This window comes from Eleutherodactylus coqui, chromosome 8, assembly GCF_035609145.1.
Source record: "Eleutherodactylus coqui strain aEleCoq1 chromosome 8, aEleCoq1.hap1, whole genome shotgun sequence".
In the NCBI taxonomy this organism is placed as follows: domain Eukaryota; kingdom Metazoa; phylum Chordata; class Amphibia; order Anura; family Eleutherodactylidae; genus Eleutherodactylus; species Eleutherodactylus coqui.
Window position 1 is genome coordinate 151009779 of NC_089844.1, and position 8530 is coordinate 151018308.

At 41.6% G+C, this 8530-nt stretch overlaps 1 long non-coding RNA gene across 1 annotated transcript; it reads left to right on the forward strand.

Moving 5' to 3' along the window:
* Positions 1-422: 422 nt before the first annotated feature.
* Positions 423-5622, forward strand: LOC136577624 (uncharacterized). The gene is made up of 3 exons (XR_010786526.1): positions 423-491; positions 1498-1550; positions 5613-5622. It is a non-coding gene; the product is annotated as an uncharacterized lncRNA (long non-coding RNA).
* The last annotated feature ends 2908 nt before the right edge of the window (positions 5623-8530 follow it).

The window sequence follows — 8530 nt, forward strand, 5'->3', positions numbered from 1 at the left end:
TGCTGAAGGACAAAGACACGGTTTAAAAGAAGTTCTAGCTCTTGGAACGAGGGGGTGAAAAAAACAGAAACCCAGAAAATCTCTAATAGTTAAAGCATTAAATGTGACCCTGTGCACAGGAGCACCAAGATAAAACATGACCTTTTTATTCTATAGTAGAAATACTGCAGATAAGGCATTTTCCATCATTTAGGGGAAAAACTAATAAAACTGAAATATTAAGTAATGTTCCTAAATGTTGTGTGAATGTGGCCAGAAGCAGAATAATGGCGTCACTTCAGCTCTACGGCGTCACATCTCACACCGTGATATAAGGATAGCCATATAGTGAACCTGCAGCTACATCTGTCACCATGGCGATAGCATCAGTGACCGGCCAATAGGATCGCAGGATTGGTGTTTGAAAGTCTTCCAACTGTCACTTGTGCTCAGTCTGTTAGAGCTCAGCAGTGAGTGACGACGGACACCCGCACGTTTCTGCGTGATCTCAGGTAATGGAATGATGTCTCTTCTATGTTCTAAGGGGTTGTGCCAAGGTATAAAGTTATCCCAAATTATCAGTGGGGGGGTCGATGGCTCCATTCACTCAGGGACTGACCAGAACTGTGTTCTTGGGTTTGGTGGGTTTCCCAGCAGTCGGACCCCCGCTGATCATAAAGTTACCCCCTCCTGTGGATCCTGTGGAGAGGGGGCTCTTTATAACTTGGCACAACCCCTTTAATTCAGAGTTCTAGAAATTTCCTGTTGACTCCATTGTATTATATCCCTGTAGTGTAACCCAAAGACGTCTCCAGTATAAGTACTTGTGGGTGGAGCCGGGGCGGTTATATAATGAACGGATATTAATGTGCACAAGGCTTATTTTGTGGGGTCGCATATTAAGATGTGTTATGCATAGGGGGTCGCAGTCACTTTCTCCAAACTTCTGGGGGCCCTATTAAGCTCAGAAACCCCCCTAAATCAATTGTCATTGAGCTTGCCTATTCAGACCTACTGGCAGCAGCAGGGTCCTGTATACTAAAATGACTGGGACCAGCATTGTATGAGGATAGCGCCCCCTAGTGCCATTCACTGGCTTCCCTCCTTTAATAGCGCAGACCTGCTGGCGATCAGTTGATTACATGGATTCTGCAGCTATCACCAGGTGACTGCCCCCAGCAGGAGTAATGTAGTACTACATGGTGCTCATATAAATAACTGGGCATCATGTAATACAAGGTCACTCAGTCTTACAGAGCAGGAACCCATCTTTAACCCCTTGTGGACACAGCCATTATTTGCCTTTTCATGTTTTATGTCTCCCCCTTCCAAGAGTTGTAACGTTCAGGTTTTTTGTCGTTTTTTTCCGAGTTGACATATCTGCATGAGGACTTGTTTTTTTTGCGCTACATATTGTACATTTCACTGATACCAATTACTGTACCATATAATGTATTGGAAGACTTTTACGAGAACTTTTCTCACCACATTTTTCGTTGTGCTTTGCATGTGATGCAGATTATCAGAGACAATGTGGACTACAGAGCCCAGCAGCTTCGGATTTGGATCAGGTAGGACTCTTCACATTGTATTGATGACTCTTCATTGTCTTCCTCATCTGCCATTAGGGATAGCTCTCCCAGGGCCGGGACAATGGGTAGGCAGGGGGCAAAATAATTAACCCAAGCAAGAGGGACCAGGGTACACCCAACGTGTTTTGGCCCAACAGCTGCCTTCGTCTGGGGCGCCCCCTTATGTGGGTTAAATATTTTTATTCATGAATTTGTGATTTACAATAAAGATATGGTTTTATATTATGGTGCGATAGGCGTCTTTCTTTTTTGGTTTATGTCTTGTTGTGTAGACAAGTCTATGGGTTTGTACATTAGATGGTATATATAGTCAAATGTCCTGCTGGTATATTGGTTTCCGACATAAACCACTGATGGAAGGCTGGAATACCTTCCAATGTGTAGGAGTAGATCACCGAGGGAACCACTAAATAATATAATATAAAATATAACCTTTATTTACGAAAATTAAAATATTTTATGCAAAGGGCGTGATAAATCTAAGATATATATCGTGCCTGTCACGACCAAATGGCACCGTACCGTATGTTTGATACCCAGGACTTATGTGATACTGTGGTTACCATGTGATGTAGTGTTTAGCACGGCGAAGATACCCCACACAGTAGATGCCGTCTAACCGTGTGTCAACCGTGTAACAACATCCACTATATATCCAGTAGTTTGTTATATCTCATCCAATAGTTTGAGGTTGATCTGGTATATCTGTGATATTGATACTATGATCACAAGATAATTTGATGCTAAGTGCTCAAATAATCCACAAACTATAGGGGTAAGCTACCACAGAGTTGTTACTTTGGGGATATTTGAACTCTTGTCACTGTCAACCCACGACCCTAGGTGGTAGTAAAATAGAGACAGGAGCTACACCCCTGATGATAGAACAGTGACGGAACTATGCATGCTCATATAATGGTTATGACATGCAGAAGTTCCACCATTGAATGGTATGCATCAAACTCGTTGCATGGTAGAAGGATATGTAACCACTGTCCTAAGTATCAGTAAATATGGTGTATACCTGTTAGATAAGATGTACTACTAACAGCAATACACCAAGCTGCCAGAGCGTGCTTATTCCTATTTCAATTATATTGAATAAGCATTAAGTACTTCTAACAGTGACGGCGAAAAATAAAGCCGTGTAGCTGTTCATAGGTTATAAAGTACTCAATGATCTGGTATGAAAGGCCGGACTAATAAATAGTCCAACAATCGCCTAACAGCCGATCTTTTACTAAAATCCGTTTGGATAGCTCAAATAGAACTAGCATCTAGGGCAAGACTGATTTGATGCGCATGCATGCCTGATGCTTAGTCTATTAATTCACTTGATAGCACAGTGATGAACAAACAGTAAGAGGTCTCTAGAAAGACTCACTCCTGATTACTGAATCAAATGAGACCATCTCCAATAGAGTCAACATAGAACCATCTACGCGTTTCAACAGCTCAATCATAGAGCTGTATCATCAGGATGGTATAGATTGATGCAAGCCAAAATAAGGAGATTGCATCAAAAATTGCTAAGTGCTGCGCAGTCATAGATATAAGACCGTGCAGCACACTTAGCTAATAGTAGGGATGGTAATCTTAGTTGCAATCTAGATGGAATGATTGCAGCTAATCTCGAACATGCTGCTCAGTTATACACAGCCGGTCAGGCTGTTCACATCTCTATCCGTTCGAGATTAGCTATAATTACTGCACAGTCTTTCATCCATGACTGTTGCAGTATTAGGCTGACTTATAGATGCAATCATTCCATCTAGATTGCAACTAAGATTACCATCCCTACTATTAGCTAAGTGTGCTGCACGGTCTTATATCTATGACTGCGCAGCACTTAGCAATTTTTGATGCAATCTCCTTATTTTGGCTTGCATCAATCTATACCATCCTGATGATACAGCTCTATGATTGAGCTGTTGAAACGCGTAGATGGTTCTATGTTGACTCTATTGGAGATGGTCTCATTTGATTCAGTAATCAGGAGTGAGTCTTTCTAGAGACCTCTTACTGTTTGTTCATCACTGTGCTATCAAGTGAATTAATAGACTAAGCATCAGGCATGCATGCGCATCAAATCAGTCTTGCCCTAGATGCTAGTTCTATTTGAGCTATCCAAACGGATTTTAGTAAAAGATCGGCTGTTAGGCGATTGTTGGACTATTTATTAGTCCGGCCTTTCATACCAGATCATTGAGTACTTTATAACCTATGAACAGCTACACGGCTTTATTTTTCGCCGTCACTGTTAGAAGTACTTAATGCTTATTCAATATAATTGAAATAGGAATAAGCACGCTCTGGCAGCTTGGTGTATTGCTGTTAGTAGTACATCTTATCTAACAGGTATACACCATATTTACTGATACTTAGGACAGTGGTTACATATCCTTCTACCATGCAACGAGTTTGATGCATACCATTCAATGGTGGAACTTCTGCATGTCATAACCATTATATGAGCATGCATAGTTCCGTCACTGTTCTATCATCAGGGGTGTAGCTCCTGTCTCTATTTTACTACCACCTAGGGTCGTGGGTTGACAGTGACAAGAGTTCAAATATCCCCAAAGTAACAACTCTGTGGTAGCTTACCCCTATAGTTTGTGGATTATTTGAGCACTTAGCATCAAATTATCTTGTGATCATAGTATCAATATCACAGATATACCAGATCAACCTCAAACTATTGGATGAGATATAACAAACTACTGGATATATAGTGGATGTTGTTACACGGTTGACACACGGTTAGACGGCATCTACTGTGTGGGGTATCTTCGCCGTGCTAAACACTACATCACATGGTAACCACAGTATCACATAAGTCCTGGGTATCAAACATACGGTACGGTGCCATTTGGTCGTGACAGGCACGATATATATCTTAGATTTATCACGCCCTTTGCATAAAATATTTTAATTTTCGTAAATAAAGGTTATATTTTATATTATATTATTTAGTGGTTCCCTCGGTGATCTACTTTTGGTTCCTTAGGGAACTTTTCTGTCTCGGTGACAAAATGTGTAGGAGTACCCTGGGATATGTTGCTTAGAGGCTCCCAATTTATTAGACATATACAGAGTGGTATATATATTTTCCTCTTGTATACGTGTGAATATTGAATCGTGTTATCTAATATGCTATTCCATGCTTCAAAAATGCTACTGAGATATACTGACCCAACAGAGGCCGAAGGGAGGCTCCTTTGGTCTCTGTTGGGTGAGTGGATCCTGATGGATATGTTTGGCACATTTATATCTGAATGATGCAGAGTGGACACAAGGCACACAGCAGTTGTGAACTTGACCTTAGTGGTGAGCTCAGGTTGTAAGAGGTGGCCCATCTGGACAAGTGCTTCCCTAAAGCATATTGTCCTGGGGATCGGTAATTGCGATGGGTTTGGATATTGAAACAGGTGACCGTGTAGTATGTGTTGTACACCCCTAGTCGAGAGGTCTTTTTATAAGAGTGGTCTATACCTATGGTTCTCCTGAAGTATTGTAACTACAACTCTAAGCATGCACTCACAGCTATAGGCTGCCATGGCATGCTGGGAGTTGTAGTTTCATGCACTCACAGCTATAGGCTGCCATGGCATGCTGGGAGTTGTAGTTTCATGCACTCACAGCTATAGGCTGCCATGGCATGCTGGGAGTTGTAGATCTGCAACCCCAGGTTGCGGATCCCAGGTTTATGGGGAAACCAGGGGGACAGCAACAAGCAAGTCAACCATGACCAGAGTATTTAGACACACGGCTGGGCAGTTAGCTGAAACTTTGCCCTGGGTGCAGGAAAGCCAGGTACATTGAATTCCAGAGGTGACTCTTCAGCCATGTACTTGGATACATGTTCCTGGTACCATGAAGATGGGAGATCAGGGTGAAGATAGAGAGAACAGATGGCTGCTAACTGACCTTTATACGTCCTACTCTGAGCAGTGAGCAGGTTACATATATTGGTCAGTTTTGTGCCTCTTCCTCTACATTCATGATTGAGCTCATTATCTGCTTGTTCTCTCTCTTCAGCTTATGCCAGCGTCACGTCGGCGGAGGAGTTCCGACTGGTGACGAAATGTATGCAACTCCTGCCGTCCCCTCTCTTCAAGAAGGAGGTGAGTAAATGTGCCAGCTATCATGGACATGTATATATGTAGTCACCTGAGCACACAATTTACTGACCCACTGTCTTTTAAGCGCCTCATGCCAACAAACCCTGAAGCCCAGAGACCATATCAGCCAACTCGTGAAATCATCAGACCAAGACCAACAAAGGCAGAGTTGGCACTGCGAGCAAGAGCAGCCATCGCTCGCATGCTATGTGAAGGGCTGGAAGATGAAGATGAGGAAGAAGAGGAGAAGGAAAGAAAAGAAGAAAGTGAGAACATTCAGGATGAGGAAGTAGAGGAGAAGAAGGAGGAAAGAGAGGAAGAAGATCTTGAGGATGAGGAAGAAGAGGACCGGGAATCCAGCAGTGATGTTCCATCTGACCCACTGAGAGGGATTCAGGACCGGTCACTGAGAAGAAGCAGGATCAGGCAGCGCTCCATCCGCCACGACAGCCCCCGCATGTGGGGCAAGAAAAACATCATGTGGACGATCCTGCGAAGAACCCTCCACCTCTGAACTATTGCAGTACCATCAGCAATAGTAATAATAATATTATAGTAATCCTTAGAATAGTAATTATAGTCACAATAATAAATTAATAGTAGAATAATAAAAATAATAAGATCAGCAAGAATAGTAGGAAGGGATTTGATCCGGGGTTCTAGGACCGATCGCCTTTTCCCGGGGTCAAGAAGGAATTTTTCCCTGGTCACCAATTGGCTGAATGTGTCCAGGGTTTTTTCGCCTTCTTCTGGATCAATAATGTTAGGGTTAGGCGCAGTGTAATATTACTAATAGTGTAGTACTAATGTAATAATAGTGTAATACTAGTAATGCTAAAAAATACCTTCTGTATAAACAATGTAATAATATTAGATGTAGGTTAAATAATATAATAGGAAATCGTAAACATTGATAATTCTTTTAGAGGCTTTGATCCGGGGTTCTAGGACCGATCGCCTTTTCTCGGGGTCAAGAAGGAATTTTTCCCCGGTCACCAATTGGCTGAATGTGTCCAGGGTTTTTTCGCCTTCTTCTGGATCTAAAGTTTTAGGATTACTTATAGTGTAATATTAGTAATAGTGAATTAGTAGTAGTATTAGCATATAACTAATAATAGTGTAATAATAGTTGTATTGGCATATAAGTAATAATAATGTAATATTAGTCATTATAAACAAAGTAATAATAATTTTATAATCATAATATAATAGTGTTAATAAAGTTTATAATCTAATATCAGCCAGGAATTTGTTAACTGCTTTAGGGGCTTTGATCCGGGGTTCTAGGACTGATCGCCTTTTCTCGGGGTCAAGAAGGAATTTTCCCCTGGTCACCAATTGGCTGAGTGTGTCCAGGGTTTTTTCGCCTTCTTCTGGATCAACAATGTTAGGGTTAGGCGTCTTAGAATTAGTAATAGAACAACATAGTGCACTGATAATAACAGTAACCTTATAATACTAGTGATGGGGTATAAATGGTCTAATGATTCTAGCAGTAGTCTGATATATACAACATAATAGCGTTATAATAACAATAACATAATAGTAATAATAGTGATAGAATAATAATAGTAGAAGGATAAAACTAGTGATATTATAACAGTGATAGGAAAACCGTGTAATAATACTAGTGATATAATAAAAGTATATACTGGAAATAAACAACCTTAGACATATATCCTGTGTGCTGTATCGTTTTTTTCTAGTAAAAAAGAAAAATGATCTGTGAGATTTGGGTAAAATGGGCCTTTTTATCTTAAAACAGCGCCACTCTTGTCAGTATGTTACATCTGGTGTCGCAGCTCATGCCCAGTCAGATCCATTATTCCCGTCTCCTACAAACTCTATAAAGAGAACTTGTCCCCTCCTATAAGCACCATAAACTAAGACACATTCTTATAGGACGGGTCCGGCGGAGTCCGGGGATGTAATGTATATACTCCCCATTCCCGCGCTGTCACACGCACTCCACTGTTCTCTATGGGAGTGCGCACACAGACTGAATGAAGAGTCACGCTGATAGATGGAGCATTGACTTCCTGGGGAGCCTGGTAAGTATAAACATTACATCCCGGGACTCCGCAGGACCTGTCCTATAAGCATCATACTTAGTTTATGGTGCTTATAGAAGGTGACAGCTACCCTTTAATTCTACAAGGTCCACATAGAAGTTACAGCTCCTGTTTAGTCATACAGCAAATTAACCGTATAAACATTTCCATTTGTAACATTTATGAAATCTTTAATTCCTTGTAGATGGGGCCCCGTGTAGGAATATCAGTAGGGCCACTTAACTCCAATTACCTTCATTCCCTGTCAGCATTTAAGGCTGGATGGAAAAGCATCATCATCAGCGCTTTTCTATCCAGCTATAAAGACTGCCAGGGATGGAAACCGTGCGAAATACAGACCAAAGAGGTCTCCTCCCCCTCACATATCGCGCCGTAAGGTTCTGTCCTGGCTCCATCCTGGTTTCAGTCCCTATACAGCATTCTACACTGAAGATGGAAACCTGGGGTGGAGCCAGCGCTGGACATGAAATGCTACATGAAAACAACGTGAAGGTACCTTTACATGGGGATTATCACTCAAATCATCGCTGCAAAGAGCGATTTGGGGCGATAGTAGTCCCGTTTATACGCGACCATCAACAGGGCACTGAGCAAGACATTGCTCACCACTTGGAGTCACGTAAAAACCAAGCAACTGTCAGCCCGTGTGAATAGACAGTCGTTTTTTTCTAGAAGTTCAAAGAAATCATCACTTTTTTCCCTTGACAGCTGTCTGAGGGCTTGTTTTTTGTGTGACAAGTTGCATTTTCATTGTATCTACTTA